The sequence below is a fragment of the Oncorhynchus keta genome, chromosome 22 (assembly GCF_023373465.1).
Source record: "Oncorhynchus keta strain PuntledgeMale-10-30-2019 chromosome 22, Oket_V2, whole genome shotgun sequence".
In the NCBI taxonomy this organism is placed as follows: Eukaryota; Metazoa; Chordata; class Actinopteri; order Salmoniformes; family Salmonidae; genus Oncorhynchus; species Oncorhynchus keta.
This window is the reverse complement of record NC_068442.1, coordinates 4,964,399-4,984,737: the sequence shown is the minus strand read 5'-3', so window position 1 is coordinate 4,984,737 and position 20,339 is coordinate 4,964,399. Positions and strand designations below refer to the sequence as shown.

The following is a 20,339-nucleotide window of genomic DNA, read 5'->3' as shown; positions in this document are numbered from 1 at the left end:
TTGGTTGTTTGTAGGTGACAAAATACTTATTTTCCACCATAATTTGCAAATAAATTCATTAAAAATCCTACAATGTGATTTTCTGGATTTTTTTTTTCTCATTTTGTCTGTCATAGTTGAAGTGTACCTATGATGACAGGCTTCTCTCGTCTTTTTAAGTGGGAGAACTTGCACAGTTGGTGGCTGACTAAATACTGTTTTGCCCCATTGTAGCTGTTTAAACCTGGAGCCTGTGGCACGGTTCATGGCGAGTGGGCCATTGTCATCACAGTTCTATGATTAGTAGGGTAGATTTAAAGGACTATTTTTCAAACCCTACTGTAAACTTTTCTCACCTTCCAATATTTAAAACATCTTATGGCTGGGGGGTAGTATGAGTAATAATGTGCCTAGAGTAAACTTCCTGCTACTCAGGTCCAGAAGCTAAGATATGCATAGCATGAGTATATTTGGATAGAAAACACTCTGAAGTTTCTAAAACTGTTTGAATGATGTCTGTGAGTTTAACAGAACTCATATGGCAGGCAACCTGAGATAAAATCCAACCAGGAAGTGGGAAATCTGAGGTTTCCTGGGAGTGCATTGCCATGAAGATCATCAAAGGTAAGTGAACATTTATAATGCTATTTCTGACTTATTTTGACTCCACAACATGGCGGGTATGGCTTGTTTTGGTGCCTGAGCGCTGTACTCAGATTATTGCATGGTGTGCTTTTTCCGTAAAGCTTTTTTGAAAGCTGACACAGTGGTTGAATTAAGGAGAAGTCAATCTTTAATTCCATGTATAACACTTGTATTTTCATCAACATTTATGATGAGTATTTCTGTAAATTGATGTGGCTCTCTGCAAAATCACCAGATGTTTTGAAAGCAAAACATTACTTAACATAACGTGCCAATGTAAACTGAGATGTTTAGATATAAATATTAACTTCATTAAAAAACGTACATGTATTGTGGAAGTCCTATGAGTGTCATCTGATGAAGATCATCAGAGGTTGGTAATTATTATTATTATATTATTATTAATTTTATCTCTATTTCTGCTTTTTGTGACTCCTCTCTTTGGCTGGAAAAATGGCTGTGTTTTTCTGTGATTAGGTGCTGACCTAACATCATCGCATGGTATGCTTTCATCGTAAAGCCTTTTTGAAATAGGACACTGTGGTGGGATTAACAGGCATACATTTCCTATGTCTGAATCAGGCCCCAAAAGCATAGATGGAAATAAAATGTGTTCTGATGACTGAAGAAGCATCTTCAATGCTCTTAAACAATAACTTCATAATATAATATTCGGAATCCTGTACAGTGTTGCGGGTAATACATTACAAAAGCTAATGCTAAGTAGTCAGATCACTCTTATGAGTAACAGAGTAAATTAACTCGTTACTTTTCCAAATTGGGTAATAATATTACCCCTCGATCACACCTACAAATGTTATTGCGTTTTGGTACACCAGAAATACATTAATTTCCAATGGAACTCTTGCGTTTACCTTGCAGCATTGTGTTGCAGAGGCAGTTGCAGTGTGTTCTGTGTGGTGCATTCTTGGACATATGGAACATATGCATCAAATTGCATTCGTAGGCGGTTTGACAGAAATGGTAGCAGAAGGCGAATTTTGAGCTTTTGTTGCACACATATCCAGATGATGCTGTGTACTATTTTGTGCAATGACACTGTACAGTAGGTGTGTTCGAGGCATTACAGTTTTTTGTCAATCAACGCGTGGGTTTCTTTCAGAATCATATCTCTACCGGGCGCGAGTTTCCATGATCTGATCTCATTAGTTGTCAAGCGAGCGGAGAAAGGCTAGAAATGTCATGACCGCTTCTGTCCATATAAAATGTATAGTGGGCACACCTGTGATAGCAAAGCCCATGGAGCGATTTTCCGTCTAGTGGCAAGTGTGCCCTCTATACATCTCTCGGGGTCCGTGTACATGTAGTCTATCACCAGAACTGCCGGCTCGAGAGAAAGATTTTGAATGACAATATAGGAAATCTGTACATATGTTTCGCTTACAGTACATATGGCCAATTAAGCAGCCCATATGATAGCGCAGTACTTGTAGACGAGCACAGAAGAGCACGGCTACAGATGGAAGGAGAGACTTGTTATCAAACCTTTATCTTCTGCTGATTTTATATGGCGGTTGGCATTACCACCATTAACTGGACTTGTGTGGATGTGAGACAGGGAAGTGTGGATGTGAGACAGGGAAGTGTGGATGTGAGACAGGGAAGTGTGGATGTGAGACAGGGAAGTGTGGATGTGAGACAGGGAAGTGTGGATGTGAGACAGGGAAGTGTGGATGTGAGACAGGGAAGTGTGGATGTGAGACAGGGAAGGTCTAAATCCTACCCCTAAGGAAACAAAATACATAATTAAATCCTGAATATTTTTTTTGCAGTTCTCTTGAGCTTGGCTCTTCAAAACCATCACTCATTAAATCTAATAACAATCTCTCACGTTCTCTCCCATATTGCCGGCACTGAAATAGAACGTGTTCCACAGTCTCAATCTCCTCCTGACTGGTACAGTCAGTATCTGGATAACATGTGTGAAATGCATGATAATGTATGGGATATCATAGGTGATTTAAATATTGACTAGCTTTCATCAAGCTGCCCACTCAAAAAAAGCTTCAAACTGTAACCAGTGCCTGCAACCAGCTTCAGATTATCAGTCAACCTACCAGGGTAGTTACAAACATCACAGGAATTAAATCCTCAACATGTATTGATCACATCTTTACTAATGCTGCATAAATTAGCTTGAAAGCAGTATCCAGATCCGTTGTGTGACATGGTGAGGTTGGACCCAGGCGCAGAGAAGAGACCAGACAAGGAATCAGTGGTTAAGGATAAACGTTGTCTTTGACATTTAGTCTGGCAGTCTTTACCCTAGTTTAGAAGGTGTCCCATGGACCGGGAGAATTGTGGGTTATGTAGTGCTAGCCACGGGTACCCTAGGATAAGGGAGTTCTCCCCGGGAGCAGTGATCAAAACAAAACTAATAGTCTGAGTGGTTCAGCCCAACCTGCAGTAGAATGGGCTTGGTCTGATATTCCACCCTACCGAAGCCAATGGGCCGTCCATTGAGGCCTTGAATCTGCAGAGGAATGGGACATTTCTCGCAGTGATCTGAAATTCTCTGGCTAAGTCCCGATCAATTAAATTTTCTGCTGCCCCGGAGTCCACCGAAGGCTTGAATCTTGTGCTGACGTTTGTCCCAGTGGAGGGTTGCAGGTAGTGACAGACGGTGACTGGGTTGCCGGGAGGTAACTGCACAGCTCGTCAGGGTCTCCCCTTGTCCTGGCGAGCCCTGGCGTTTCCCGTCAGCTCTGGGCACGGAGATGGCCGAGACCTCCGCAGTAGAGGCAGCAGCCTACGCTCATGCGCTCATGCGCCTGTCATGCTCCTGTGAGCTCAGATGTGTGCATCCCATCTGCTTGGGCTTCGGGGGGCTTGGGGTGCTCAGGCAACAGGGATACTGGGGTGGTGTCAAAAAGGCCATGTCTCACGCGTTCTCGGGGGCGATTATCAATCCTGATTGCCAGTGTTCTCAAGGGCCAGTTCATCCTTGATGGAGTTAGACAAACCCTGGTGGAAAGCGGTGACCAGGGCCTGCATATTCCACCCACTCTCGACGGCAAGGGTGCGGAACTCAATGGCGAAGTCAGCCACTGGTCCGTCTCCTTGGCTGGTGTTGAACAGTCGGTTGGCCGCTTCTCGTCCGCCAACTGGGGGGTTGAAGACTCGTCGCAGCTCGGCAGTGAAGGCTAAAATGGAGCTGCAGGATGGTGGCTGTTGCCAGAACCCTTGATTGTAAAATGTCATGGTCAAAATATACTGATACAACAGTAGCAAAGATGGGGAGAAGTCTGTCCATAATAAAGGGCTAGTCTACCTTGTTAACAGCACTATCAAAAAGTCAGGTCCTACAGGCAGGTCCTAGTTTTGTCGCCCCTGGACTACTGTTCAGTCATGTGGAGAAGTGTCACAAAAAGGGACTTAGGAAAATTGCAATTGGCTCAGAACAGGGCAGCATGACACAGATAGCTAATGTTAATAATATGCATGTCAATCTCTCCTGGCTCAAAGTGGAGGAGAGATTGACTTAATCACTACTTGTGAAGTCTCATTTACATAAAGAACCGCCCTAAATGAACACATATGGTCACAAACCTCTTTAAAGCTGCAAGAAATGTCCCAAATTTCTGTCCGCCAACATGGAGAAATCATAGAAGACAAAGAAAAAAAAAACATTTCGGACGCAGAAATAGAATTTTTGATCACCGAAGTGTACGCAAAACAAGCCATACGTTTTGGAGCCCTCAGCAATGGCTTGACAAATAAGAGAAATAAATATTGCTTGGGAGCAGGTTAGAGCTGTGGTAAATTCTGCCTCATCTGCAGAACAGCCTGCTATGCGCATTGGCAGCATAATTGGAGAGACCACTCTCCCAGACCCTGAAAAGGAATACCAGACACACCAACTGCTGGTAAGTCAAGCTTTATTTTCGCAACCATATTCAGACATGGGGGTGTGTGTGTGTAACAAAATGAATATAACAAAACATGAAATCTTCACAGATGTCGGTGATTTGCCTGACCCCCTCAGCCATCCCCAGGCCTACAAGAAGGGTGTCCTCTTTGGCGAAGCGCTTCAGCTGCGCCACATGTTTTGACTGACGCAGTCCTGAAACAACAAGAAGAGATCAACACATAAATTGTTGGACTCAAACAGCAGCTGGGGGATGTATGCAACGGCCTGAGAGAGAAATCAATCATTGAAAGAACTTGTTGATTGTGTCAAACACGTGAGACAATAAATTCTGGTGGAATGTAAATGTGTTTTCCTTGTCGATTTGATTACAATATTTGGAAGAACAGATACCTAAAACAGTAGTATGGTATTGACTCTTGTCCTCAGTGCCAGAGCCATAGGCGGTGGCAAACACACCCTGTCAGGCATGGGCTCATCGGGTCTGGGTCGGGTCTGGGTGGATCAGTCAGTGGCATGCCATTTTTTGATTGCAATGTTGTGGAGCACATTGCAAGCCTTGACAATGTAGCAAACCTAAAAAGGAATTTGCACATTGTATTACATTCATGTAACGGCATTTGAAGTAATGTAATTTCAGAGGCAAACCTTGCTAGGCTGATATTGCAGTGTGCCTCCTGTCCCAGACAAACACAGCCAACGCCCTTTCAGCAGGCCTATGGTGCACTCCAATGGGGTTATTGTGCTTGCGTGGGCTTGGTAGTACCTTGCCTCTTGTTGGTTTGAGGGGTTTGTGAGTGGAGTCATCAGCCATGTTTTAATGGGTAGCCCAGGTCTCCTGCAGTTATGAACACAATTCAGATATTGTTTCCCGGTAGAGGTCTAACGAGGCAAATAAAATCAAGTCACTTACCAATAAGCCATCCATCCTCAACAGCTCCTTCCTGGAGGTTAAGGCCGACTGAACGGTTCTGCACAATGAATGAATCGTGTGTCCCACCTGGCCGTTTGGCCGCTACATTCAACAAAGCCAAATGTGAATCACAGATGACCTGCACATTGCCAGAATGGAAACCTTTTCTGTTGACGAAGTTGAATTTGTTCAATGAGGCTAGGAAACACGGTCTCCACCGATAAATCCATGATTATCGAAAACTTCAATAAGCACTTCTCAACGGCTGGCCATGCCTTCCGCCTGGCTACTCCAACCTCGGCCAACAGCTCCGCCCCGTAGTTCCTCACCCAAGCCTCTCCAGGTTCTCCTTTACCCAAATCCAGATAGCAGATGTTCTGAAAGAGCTGCAAAACCTGGACCCGTACAAATCAGCTGGGCTTGACAATCTGGACCCGCTATTTCTGAAACTATCTGCCGCCATTGTCGCAACCCCTATTACCAGCCTGTTCAACCTCTCTTTCATATCGTCTGAGATCCCCAAGGATTGAAAGCTGCCGCAGTCATCCCCTCTTCAAAGGAGGAGACACCCTGGACCCAAACTGCTATAGACCTATATCCATCCTGCCCTGCCTATCTAAGGTCTTCGAAAGCCAAGTCAACAAACAGGTCACTGACCATCTCGAATCCCACCGTACCTTCTCCGCTGTGCAATCTGGTTTCCGAGCCGGTCACGGGTGCACCTCAGCCACACTCAAGGTACTAAATGATATCATAACCGCCATCGATAAAAGACAGTACTGTGCAGCCGTCTTCATCGACCTCGCCAAGGCTTTTGACTCTGTCAATCACCAAATTCTTATCGGCAGACTCAACAGCCTCGGTTTTTCGGATGACTGCCTTGCCTGGTTCACCAATTACTTTGCAGACAGAGTTCAGTGTGTCAAATCAGAGGGCATGCTGTCCGGTCCTCTGGCAGTCTCTATGGGGGTGCCACAGGGTTCAATTCTCGGGCCGACTCTTTTCTCTGTATATATCAATGATGTTGCTCTTGCTGCGGGCGATTCCCTGATCCACCTCTACGCAGACGACACCATTCTATATACTTTCGGCCCGTCATTGGACACTGTGCTATCAAACCTCCAAACGAGCTTCAATGCCATACAGCACTCCTTCCGTGGCCTCCAACTGCTCTTAAACGCGAGTAAAACCAAATGCATGCTTTTCAACCGATCGCTGCCTGCACCCGCATGCCCGACTAGCATCACCACCCTGGATGGTTCCAACCTTGAATATGTGGACATCTATAAGTACCTAGGTGTCTGGCTAGACTGCAAACTCTCCTTCCAGACTCACATCAAACATCTCCAATCAAAAATCAAATCCAGAGTCGGCTTTCTATTCCGCAACAAAGCCTCCTTCACTCACGCTGCCAAGCTTACCCTAGTAAAACTGACTATCCTACCGATCCTCGACTTCGGCGATGTCATCTACAAAATGGCTTCCAACACTCTACTCAGCAAACTGGATGCAGTCTATCACAGTGCCATCCGTTTTGTCACTAAAGCACCTTATACCACCCACCACTGCGACTTGTATGCTCTAGTCGGCTGGCCCTCACTACATATTTCGCCAGACCCACTGGCTCCAGGTCATTTACAAGTCCATGCTAGGTAAAGCTCCGCCTTATCTCAGTTCACTGGTCACGATGGCAACACCCATCCGTAGCACGCGCTCCAGCAGGTGTATCTCACTGATCATCCCTAAAGCCAACACCTCATTTGGTCCGCCTTTCGTTCCAGTACTCTGCTGCCTGTGACTGGAACGAATTGTAAAATCGCTGAAGTTGGAGACTTTTATCTCCCTCACCAACTTCAAACATCAGCTATCCGAGCAGCTAACCGATCGCTGCAGCTGTACATAGTCTATAGGTAAATAGCTCACCCTTTTCACCTACCTCATTCCCATACTGTTTTTATACTGTTTTTATTTACTTACTTTTCTGCTCTTTTGCACACCAATATCTCTACCTGTACATGCCCATCTGATCATTTATCACTCCAGTGTTAATCTGCAAAATTGTATTATTCGCCTACCTCCTCATGCCTTTTGCACACATTGTATATAGACTGCCCATTTTTTTCTACTGTGTTATTGACTTGCTAATTGTTTACTCCATGTGTAACTCTGTGTTGTCTGTTCACACTGCTATGCTTTATCTTGGCCAGGTCGCAGTTGCAAATGAGAACTTGTTCTCAACTAGCCTACCTGGTTAAATAAAGGTGAAATAAAAAAATAAAAAAATAAATGATGGTGTTTTTATTGTGATGTGGGTGCAGTCACTTGCTCCTGCGACATTGGGAAATCCAGCTATGGTATGGAAATCCCCTTTCCCTCTGGCCTGTTGCACAGCAGTGTACGGAAACTGTATGTATTGTGGGGTCAATGAAATAATGCCATGAAGGACTGCAGGTAATATTCGGCTCATGGTTGGTTGTGAAATGCCAGACCGATCCGCAATCTCGCAGGGTGGAAACGACTTGGGTATGCACTGGGATGGCATTGCTGCATTTCGTCTCCCTTACTCATACTGGAGAGAGTTGGTTGCAGAGATACAATAGAATATGCCTTGGAAAATGAAATATACTAATAAGCCCAGCGTCGCTCTCAGCAAAAGAATCTGCACGCTCATTGAAAACACGCTCCTTGCAAGATGCAGCAAGTGCCATAATGCTCCAGCAATGCAAGATTTGCCATTTTGGACAAGTCACAATGCCTCAGTGTTGCCTTTTAATATTATTCAACTGGTTTAACTAAATTGCCTCAACTTACATTCCGCTCTCTTTCAGATTGACTTTATTATTCAATTAGGCTTAAATGGTTTCACGTTTATAAATTCAATAGCACCCTGAGAACTTTAAGTAGCTTAAGTGTCTATAAAAGAAATACATGAATAGACTGTGAATGTATTATCTTTTTTCTTTCATGGTTTATGATTTTGTCTAGTATGTCAATCCTTTCTCCATTTGGTGGATGGTATTTCACGAGCAGTTTGACTTTTCTACAGGTGCTGTGCGTACGCAGGGTCAGAGGTGTGCTAAATTTACACACATTCTCAAGTATCAGTACAAATGGATAAATCCCACACTTTGCTTCGAAATGACCGCACGTATGGTTTACGAACATTTCTGTTCATACGCAACATTGAGAAATGAGGGCCCTGAATTATATATGCCACACAGCATTTTAACTGGACCCTGTCTCCACATTCCCCATATTCATCTTCTCACCCACATCACGCTGCCACATGCGCAAACCTTTGACAGTTATAGCCACGCAATGGTTTCGGAAACATATATTCACACATAGTAACTCCATATACCCAATCCTAACTTTTTCTGGCAGTACCAGATCCTCAAAGTTTAGTAGCACTGACAGGCTATCCACCTTCTTACCATCTCGTGTCATCTGGAGGCGCTTTGCCTCAATAAGAAAGCCTCCCTTCAAGTGGTCCTTTATTTACTTCACGTTGAGATTTTCTGGAACTCCCTTTACCCAATTCCATCCGGTTTGATCTGGCATGCTACTATCAACCACACGTTTACATACCTGCTTGAGTTTGAGAGCCTATTCATACTGTTTTTCATCGATACGCAACACTACCAAACTTCCATCACAAAGACTTTAGCAGACACGAACCTTTTGATGAAAGTAACGCAAAGTGATCTCACTAGTAATATAACGCATTTATTTTGTTCAATGCAATGAGTAGTATGTAATATATTACTTTTCCAAGTAACTCATCCCAACACTGATCTTCTAACTCATGACATATGGCTAGTGGCTTGTGTGGATATTTTTGTATATGGTGGTTAGACTACCTGTGTTGCTGCTGGCCTGACATACGTGCACCTCCCAACTGAAGAACGAATGGGTCGGAGATGCAGCCCCTCCTCTCTCTTTCTGCCTTTCATGCCTCTCTGCCATGTACAGGCTATCAGCCAATCAGACTGAATATTGATGATGATGTAAATGATGCAAGTCTTGTCAAGTGTTAATAAAATGTTATGCTGCTGTGGCAGTACTGTTGATACAATGAGCTCCAAAAGTATTGGGGACAGGGACAAATGTTTTGTTGTTTTGGCTCTATACTCCAGCACTTTGGATTTGAAATGATACAATGACTACAAGGTTAAAGTGCAGACTGTCAGCATTAATTTGACTGTGATTTCATCCATATTCATAGCACCCAATGATTACATCAAGCTTGTGACTCTACAAACTTGTTGGATACATTTACTGTTTGAGATTATTCTGTGCCCAATAGAAATGAATGGTGAACAATGTATTGTGTCATTTTGAAGTCACTTATATTGTAAAGACGAATAGAATATGTTTCTAAACAATTCTACATTAATGTGGATGCTAACATGATTACGGATATAACTGAATGAACCGTGAATAATGATGAGTGAGAAAGTTACAGACGCACAAATATCATACACCCAAGACAACCTCTCACCATTACAAAAAATGTTTCACTCATCATTATTCACGATTCATTCAGGATTATCTGTAATCATTATAGCATCCACAATAACGTACAAGTGTTTAGAAAAGTATTATATTCTGCATGACCAAAGATTTTATATAATAGACTTTGGCCAAAACAAAGAGGGAAATGTGGACTAAACTAGATATAAACTGGTTAATGACTTGGCAGAGACTCTTTATCCACATTATCTTTTAAACTCAGCAAAAAAGAAACGTCCTCTCACTGTCAACTGCGATTAGTTTCAGCAAATATTTGTATGAACATTACAAGATTCAACAACTGAGACATAAACTGAACAAGTGTGACTAACAGAAATTGAATATTGTGTCCCTGAACAAAGGGTGGGTCGAAATCAAAAGTAACAGTCAGTATCTGGTGTGGCCACCAGCTGCATTAAGTACTGCAGTGCATCTGCTCATGGACTGCACCAGTTCTTGCTGTGAGATGTCACCCCACTCTTCCACCAAGGCACCTGCAAGTTCCTTGACATTTCTCGGGGGAATGGCCCTAGCCCTCACCCTTCGATCCAACAGGTCCCAGACGTGCTCAATGGGATTGAGATCCGGGCTCTTCACTGGCCATGGCAGAACACTGACATTCCTGTCTTCCAGGAGATCACGCACAGAATGGGCAGTATGGCTGGTGGCATTATCATGCTGGAGGGTCATGTCAGGATGAGCCTGCAGGAAGGGTACCACATGAGGGAGGAGGATGTCTTCCCTGTAACGCACAGCGTTGAGATTGCCTGCAATGACATCAAGCTCAGTCTGATGATGCTGTGACACACCGCCGCAGACCATGATGGACTCTCCACCTCAAAATCGATCCCGCTCCAGAGTAACGCTCATTCCTTCGACGATAAACGCGAATCTGACCATCACCTTTGGTGAGACAAAACCCGACTCGTCAGTGAAGAGCACTGTTGGAGAGATTGTGCATTCCTGGTGTAACTCGGGCAGTTGTTGTTGCCATCCTGTACCTGTCCCGCAGATGTGATGTTCGGATGTACCGATCCTGTGCAGGTGTTGTTACACGTGGTCTGCCACTGCGAGGATGATCAGCTGTCCGTCCTGTCACCTTGTAGTGCTGTCTTAGGCATCTCACAGTACGGACATTGCAATTTAATGCCCTGGCAACATCTACAGTCCTCATGCCTCCTTGCAGCATCCCTAAGGCATGTTCATGCAGATGAGCTGGGACCCTGGGCATCTTTCTTTTGGTGTTTTTCAGAGTCAGTAGAAAGGCCTCTTTAGTGTCCTAAGTTTTCATAACTGGGACCTTAATTGCCTACTGTCTGTAAGCTGTTAGTGTTGCCTACCGTCTGTAAGCTGTTAGTGTCTTAACATCTTGCCCCTACCTGACACGCAGGCGTCCCATCTAGACATCTAGAAATGCAAATGCGCTACGCTAAATGCTAATAGCACTCGTTAAAACTCAAACGTTCATTAAAATACACATGCAGGGTACTGAATTCAATTTACACTCGTTGTGAATCCAGGCAACAAGTCAGATTTTTAAAATGCTTTTCGGCGAAAGCATGAGAAGCTATTATCTGATAGCATATAACACCCCAAAAGACCCGCAAGGGGACGTAAACAAAATAATTAGCATAGTCGGCGCTACACAAAACAAAATAAAATATAAAACATTCATTACCTTTGACCATCTTCTTTGTTGGCACTCCTAGATGTCCCATAAACATCACTATTGGGTCTTTTTTCGATTAAATCGGTCCATATATAGCCTAGATATCGATCTATGAAGACTGTGTGATCAACGAAAAAAATAGCGTTTTATAACGTAACGTCATTTTTTTTTTTAATTAAAAAAGTTGACGATAAACTTTCACAAAACACTTCGAAATACTTTTGTAATGCAACTTTAGGTATTAGTAAACGTTAATAAGCGATCAAATTGATCACGAGGCGATGTATATTCTATAGCTGTACGTCTGGAAATAATGTCCGGGTAAATCTCAACCAAAATATCCGGTCGGAGACCGGAAGAGCTGCGCTGCCTTGTGTCTGTTTGACCAAGAAACAAATCGTAGGCAAATGACAAGACTGTTGACATCGTGTGGAAGCTGTAGTTATTGCAACCTCGGCCCCATTTAATGTGGATCACGTTTAACAATGGGTTGAAGTGGCGCATGGATATATTTTCCCATTTTCAGTGATCAGATTTTCCTGCACTTTTCGATGAAACGCACGTTCTGTTATAGTCACAGCCGTGATTTAACCGGTTTTATAAACGTCTGAGTGTTTTCTATCCACACATACTAATCATATGCATATACTATATTCCTGGCATGAGTAGCAGGGCGCTGAAATGTTGCACGATTTTTAACAGAATGTTCGAAAAAGTAGGGGGTAGGAGTAACAGGTTAACGACCGTTCCACAGGTGCATGTTCATTACTTGTTTATGTTTCATTGAACAGGCATGGTGTTCATTGTAGTGTTTAAACACTTTACAATGAAGGTCTGTGAAGTTATTTTGATTTTTACGAATTATCTTTGAAAGACAGGGTCCTGAAAACGGGACGTTTCTTTTTTTGCTGAGTTTACATACACATCTGGTACATACAGTAGAACATTTCGAACACACACGTCTTACGGTAATAGGCCTATACTTTAGGCTGAAAACACAGCAGGTGCTCAGCCTAATTCTTGAGTTGTTGTTTGTTTCCACAAAGTGATAGGCTACTTCAGATTCCTTGAACAAATTACAGTCTCTGCCACCCATTAGTGAACAGGATTGGCTTGTAACTCTGGATGTCTCTTTTCTACATTTCTATACCTCACAAAGGAATCCTTTTAAAATCTTAATAGGATCTGTATGTCTTCAAAGCTTACTGAGTGAAACACATGATCGATCAGAGGAGATTGTATTGAAATAAGAGGATTGAAAAATATATCAAGAAGCTCTTACTTTGACAGCTTAACCTTTGTGCCAATATGTTTAACTGGCTAGCCACTCTTTCACAGATGAAAAAGGCATAGATCTGAAAATTGAAATAAAACTAACATTCACGTTAGCCTAAAAGCCACAGACACAATATTGTCTGGGATCTATGTACAATGAGTGTACAAAACATTAGGAACACCTTCCTAATGTTGAGTTGCATCCCCTTTGGCCCTCAGAACAGCCTCAGCCTACACACAGGAAACTTTTGAGCATGACAAACCCAGCAGCGTTGCAGTTCTTGACACACTCAAAGCGGTGCGCCTTGCAGGTACTTCCGTACCCCATTCAAAGGCACTTAAATCTTTTGTCTTGCCAATTAAACCTTCTGAATGGTAAGCATACACAATCCATGTCTTAAATGTCTCAATGCTTAAAAATCATTATTTAACCTGTCTCAATCTCTTCATCTACACTGATAACAGCTTCTTATCACACCTGCTTCCGCTCCCCCTCTCTAGTGCTCGAGAGCAACAGGCTGCCCTTCATTACGCACACCTGTCACCAACATTACACACATCAGCGCTCATTGGACTCACCTGGACCCCTCTATATCTGTCAGTTCCTCAGTTTTGTTTCCCGTGTCAGCATTATTGTCATGATGTTGTTTGGTTCCCTCTGTCCAGATGCTGTTTTTGTTTGATGTTCAATCCCTGTACTTGCTTCTTGTCTCCAGCATCTGCCCTTACACTTCTACCCCCAAACTATAAGAATGCTGAACAATTTATCAATTTACCCCCCTTTGTTTTTACACTGCTGCTACTCGCTTTCTCAGTGTGTGAACCCGTGAATCTATCACAGCTCAACCGAGCTGAGTTTTTTTCATTCCATGGCCATGTAATGACTGTTACTCCCATGAAGCCCCCTCATGGTCCTGTCGGTCATTATATCTACAGTGACAGACACTGATTCTGTCTTCTCCCCAAATGAAATAGATATGTCGTCTGCATATTTTTTGCAGAACGCAGACGTTCTAGAACACTTTTCAGCCCTCTGTATTAAACTACTTTCTCTGTTACAATGCCGCCTGCTCCATGTTATCTGACAGAATGCACAACAAACACTGACTTGCCCAGTACTGACTTGCATTGTTCACGAGTTTCTCATATAGAGTCCAAGTCAAGTCTCAAGTCAATTAATCACGAGTCTAAGTCAAGTCGCAAGTCATTTTCTTTGCGACTTCAGTGCGACTCGAGTCCGACTCTCAGACTCGAGTTTCCATCTCTGGTTTACATATTACAGCATATGAAATATATATGAATACGTTTTCTTTAAAATCACTTGCACTTCAAGAGGCCTTAAAACATCTTTGAGCTCCCCCCTACTTTGTGCAATTTCCGCCTGAAGACATACCCAAATCTAACAGCCTGTAGCTCAGGCACAGAACCAAGGATATGCATATTCTTGGTACCATTTGAAAGAAAACACTCTGAAGTCTGTGGAAATGTGAATTGAATGTAGGAGAATATAACACAATAGATCTGGTTTAGATAAAACAATGAAAAAAAACATACGTTTTTTATTTTTATTTTTGTATCATCTTTAAAATGAACAAGATAAAATAAACATTCAGATAGGATGATTTTTATATTATATTATGACAGACCAGCTAGATCTACTGTCTTTATTATATTAAAACAGACCAGCTGTATCTACTGTCTCCATTTCACTTTGGCCATTGTTGTGTGGGCCTGCCCTCCCTTCAACAGCCTCAAATAGGCTATTTCATGTGGGTTGGGGTGGGGCGGCAGACACACGCATCTCACATTTCATGACATTACATGTTTATATATTGCTTCTAAAATGTACAAAAAATCACAAATAATATTTTATATTATTAATTTCAAACAAGGGCATTAGCATGATAAGAACTTTTTTGAACTCTCCCGTTCAAAAAATATTCCTCCACAATCGCTTAATGAATCGTCCTACAACAATCTCTGTCTCACCTACCCAATCAATTTATTCTAAAATTGTGTGTACATCTGTATATCTAGACTTAGATTTAGCTTTCCCTGACTTTGTCGCCATAATGATTGATATATAAACAGATGAATCTGCGCATTTACTAAACAATGCAATGCGTAATATGCGTTTCTCTTTCCGGTATGAAACTTCAATAGCGAATGACTCACTTTACGCTGGAGCTTACTACATGGGTTGGTCTTGCAACACATAAACATGGCCTATTGCCGTTTAGCTCAGCTCATTGGCTATCTACCCAGCTAGATTTCAAGACGATCAGTGGTCATTGGGTTAAAAGACAGTCAATCAACGAAACAGCGGGCAAATCATTCGTGCACAATGATGTCATGACTTGTTGTCTTCAAATCGGTTTCTTTCTGCAATACGTCCTGCGAAATGGCCCATCAGGTTTGATTGTGTTACAAACAAACCAGTTGATTGCAGTGAAACCAAACATGACTGGAAAAGTCACGTTCTGTGTGGGTTATTTACCTGGAATGTGTAGTCGAAAATGGAATGAGACGGAATTCACAACACAAGCGGTTCACAAAATGTTTCGTGTTAGGCTATAAAAATGGATTCAAACAAAAGATCATTCATTGTGTAACAATGAGCATTGGAATTGCAAACAGACGAAGATCGTCAAAGGTAAACTATTTATTTTAATGCATTAATGCAGTTTAATGTTACGCCTGTGCTGGTTAAAATTGTTTTTTTTTATGGGGCTCTATGCTCAGATAATCGCATCGTATTCTTTCGCAGTAAATCTTTTTTTAAATCTGACAACGCAGTTGGATTAGCAAGATTGTAGGCTTCCGATACATGTGAGACACTTGTATTTTCATGAATGTTTAATATGACTATTTATGTAGCGATCACCGTATGTTGTGGAATTTCAGCCCGCTAGCGGGTTCCGTGCGCAGAGGTTAACAAAGGCTTCCAAACCTGCAGTGACTACAGGGTAAAACAGACCACGGGTTGCTGCCACTCCAATATGTCCCCTATACACATGTAACTGTTGGGACACTACTACCAAGTCTGGCTGCACAACCGATTGGCACAACCGATTGGCAAATGTACTGCAAACTGAGAAATCATGTGACTAACCTGAATAAAAAGAAGAAGAAACTACACTATGAAACAAAGATAAATTACATAAAGAATGATAGTAAAAAGCTTTGGAGCTCCATCATTCTGTCACAGGTGACAGAGGTGTCACTACAGACATCTGTTTCACCTATCTTTGTTCTTGTCTCCACCCCCCTCCAGGTGTTGCCAATCTTCCCCATTATCCCCAGTGTATTTATACCTGTGTTCTTTGTTTGTCTGTTGCCAGTTCGTTTTGTTTTGTAAAACCTACCAGCGTTTTCCCCTTGCGCCTGTCTGTTCTAGTTCCTGTTTTGCCTGCCCCGGCCCTGAGCCTGCCTGCCGTTCTATACCATGCCCCCACCACAATGGATTATTGACCACTGCCTGCTCTGACCCTAAGACTGCCTGTCGTTCTGGACCTTTGCACCCTATCTGGATTACTGACCTCTGCCTGCCCTTGACCTGTCATTTTGCCTGCCCCTGTATTAGTAATACACTTTTGTTACTTCGACACTGTCTGCATCTGGGTCTTACCTGAAACGTGATACATTCATTGAATCAGATGGCTCATTCATCACAAAACCCACTGATATTGCCAACTACTTTAATGATTTGCTGATCTGCTGCTGGAAAAAAAAACATATGTGTTATGGCTTTACACCCCCTGCTATATTGTGGATAACAAGTTACCTGTCTAACAGAACACAGATGGTGTTCTTTAATGGAAGCCTTTCCAACATAATCCAGGTAGAATCAGGAATTCCCCAGGGCAGCTATCTAGGCCCCTTTTTTCAATCTTTACTAACGACATGCTTTGAGTAAAGCCAGTGTGTCTATGTACACAGGTGACTCAACACTATACACATCAGCTTCTACAGCAACTGAAATAACTGCAAAACTTAATGAAGAGTTGCAGTTAGTTTCAGAATGGGTGGCAAGGAATAAGTCAGACCTACATTTTTCTAAAACTAAAAGCATTATATTTGGGACAATCATTCACTAAACCCGAAACCTCAACTTCATATTGTAATGAATAATGTTGGAGGGACAAAACTGCTTGGCGTAACCCTGGATTTTCAACTGTCATGGTCAAAACATACTGATACAATAGTTAAGATAGGTAGAAGTGTGTCCATAATAATGTGCTGCTCTGCCTTCTTAGCTGTACTATCAACAAGGCAGGTCCTAAAGGACCTAGTTTTGCCGCACCTGGATTACTGTTCAGTCGTGTGGTCAGGTGCCATAAAGAGGGATTTAGACAAATTGCAATTGGCCCCTAACAGGGCAGCACATCTGGCGCTTAGATGTACACAGAGATCTACCATTAATAATGTCAATCGTTCCTGGCTCAAAGTGTAGGAGAGATTGAATTCATCACTACTTTTATTTCTGAGAGGTATTGACATGTTGAATGCTGTCTGGTTGAACTACTGGCACAAAGCTCGGATACCCATGCAACCCCACAAGACAAGAGGTCTCTTCACAGTCCAGAACAGACTATGGGAAGCACACAGTACTACATAGAGCTATGATTACATGGAACTCTATTTGACAACAAGTAACTCATGCAAGCAGTAAAATTTGATTTGAAAAACAGATGAAAATACACCTTATGGAATGGTGGGGACTGTGAAGCAACACAAACATAGGCACAGATACATGCATACAAGCATACAATAACTATGCACACAGGTGCATGTGGATTTTGTGTTGTAAATATGTGGTAGTAGTGTAGGAGGCACACTGAGGGCACACACTTAATGTGTTGTGAAATCTGTTGTGAATGTATTGTAATGTTTTAAAAAATAGTATAACTGTTCTTCCTGGACCCCAGGAAGAGTAGCTCCTGCCTTGGCAGCAGCAAATGGGGATCCATAACAAATACAAATACAAAATACAAATACCACCTTAATGGAGAATGTTTTATGTATGAACTGGTCTATGGGGGGAACTAGTGCATAGCCAGCTGAATAGATTCCCTTTGGACAGTAAGATGACACGACTCAATATCGTCATCTGCCAGCCTTTGGGCTAAGTCAACACTGACTCCTGTTACAGTGCAACGGTATGCCAGATTTTAGGGCTAGATTCATCAGTTCTGCCTTAACCCGCGATAACCGACAGTTGCATAGCAGTTTCATTGTTTTTATTTAGACGATGTCAGAGGTGTAACTGTGTTGGAGCTATCAAATCGACAAACGCTCCCGGTGTTATACCTATACTGGAATGTGCATGGCTTAGTGACAACCACAGGAGCAGCTGCTCACAGATTTGACAGCACTAATGCAGTTACAACCCCGACACAGCCAAAACCCCCGGCTGTGGAGATGCCGGCTACCACCGGTTAACGCTTCATCTGATTGAATCTAGGCCTTAATAAGTGTGTAGTCTATGGTGAGACTAATAGACAGGGATCAATAAAAGAGATAAGCTCCATTTACACTCAGGGTAGCCGTTGATGACTATCCAGCAGTCTGGCCAAAATACATAAAAATAGCCCCAGGGACGTCCTTTACCGAAACAAATGGCACCCTATTCCACATTAAGTGCACTACATTTGACCGGGACTGATAGGTCTTTGGTTAAAAATAGCACACTATATAGGGAATAGGGTGCCATTTGAGTCGCACACCAAGACTGAAGAGCAGAGGTTTCACTGTCTGAAGGTAACTCCAATCTGCAATAAAAGTACTTTAACATTTTAAGGGGTCCATTAATTATTGTCGAGCACCAGAGAGAGCCGTATATAAAGATGGCTCTGCCTGAGGCCCAAATGGCACCCTATTCCCTATATAGTGCACTACAGACACCAGTCATATGTAAGGCGCAATCCATTCTGGGGAACTCCCAGCATCCCTTGTTTGATGAATTTATGTTGCTTCCCCCAGGGCGCAGCTACAGTACACACTCCCCAAGTTTAAAATGGTTCAAAACTCTCCTTCATGCCAGCTGCTATCAGCTTTCTCAATAAGCTGAAGGACTACTGTTAGTTGTGTACATATTGCTGTATTTATTGTTTTGGGGTATATTTATTTGTCTGTGTTCAATGTGTTTTTACTATGTGCTGCAAAATGAATTGCCCCATGGGTTAATAAAGACTCTACACTAGTCTACTCTACACTACTCTGCTCTACTCTAGTCTACTTTACTTTTGACCAGGGACGATACGTCCCCCGTCAAAAGTAGTGCACTATATAGGGAATAGGGTACGATTTGGGATGCAGCCTCTGTCTAGCACTCGGGTTTGACAGGTGAAGTGGGTCATAAAGGGAACCAACATTAATAGCAACTGGTTTGGCAAGTTACAACATGATGTGCTGAGTGGAAGCCAATCAAATCAGTTCCGTCTGACAGGGAGAAGAGCCCATCTTCTAGGACACAACATATGATACCATTAGATGACGCTATTATAGGGCAAAGTCACAGCCAGACAAACACCCTGACTGACAGAGAGCAGACCAGTAGTACCCCATCTCATTATAAACTGTGAGGGAGAGGAGAGCAAGTTATCCCCACATCACTGAGAGGAAGGGGATTTGTGTCACCAGGCAAAGCCATGATAAATCCTGGGATATACAGCCATTTTCAGGACAAAGGAGCTGCAAGTCTCAGTGAGAGAAGATTGGGTTTTTACAATGGAACAGTAGTTCAATATTTAATACAGCCAACACATACTTGTGCATAAAATACTATACCTATGGGAGAATTTTACATTACAGCACAGAATAAAATGGTAATAACATGGTAATTGTATAGTAACAAGTGATAGTTACTCAAAAAGAAAGAATGCCCATGAAGCGACAGGCACACTCACCTGCCTGCTGTCTGTGTGAATGTGAAGGAGTTCTGGCGATGCTCTGTGCTGCACGTTGCCACCAGTCTAAATTATCTCCATATGACTCACACAAGAGCAGATCATTAGCTCTGAAAAAAGTTCCGTAAACACTAATTATAATGGCAGTCGTCTGGTGAGGCTATCTCTGTCTGTCTCCATCTCGCTCTTTGATCTCAGTCTCTCTTTTCCAGCCCTCTTACTCTCTTCCCCTCTGCCTGCCTCACTCCCCCGCTCTGACTCTCCTCACCAAGGTGTCACTGTGTCTGCACATACACTGCTTCTCATTTGTTGTCAGTTTTTCCCTCTCCTGACTCTCCTCCCCCTTCCAGACGTTTGGTCTTAAAGTGACAACACATTGTAATGCATCTCTCAGCCTCAATTCAGTGGCTCGAGATACCCATCTGTCAGTTAGACTGAGAGATTTAAACCAATCCAAAAAATACGGCCTAAGACCATACTAAGGTCATAAGAGGCAATCAGCAGTTGTTACATCCATTCATGGACTCAATGATTAATTAAATGGATAAT

General features: G+C 42.7%; 1 protein-coding gene across 1 annotated transcript in view; it reads right to left on the bottom strand.

Moving 5' to 3' along the window:
- The window catches only part of LOC118400720 (alpha-1,3-mannosyl-glycoprotein 4-beta-N-acetylglucosaminyltransferase C-like), a 31,101-nt gene extending 11,076 nt beyond the window's left edge, over positions 1 to 20,025 (bottom strand). Inside the window, exon 1 of the mRNA XM_035797731.2 lies at positions 19,791 to 20,025. The gene's annotated coding sequence lies outside the window, so the exon portion shown is untranslated. The remainder of the gene's footprint in view (positions 1 to 19,790) is intronic.
- Positions 20,026 to 20,339: the final 314 nt, after the last annotated feature.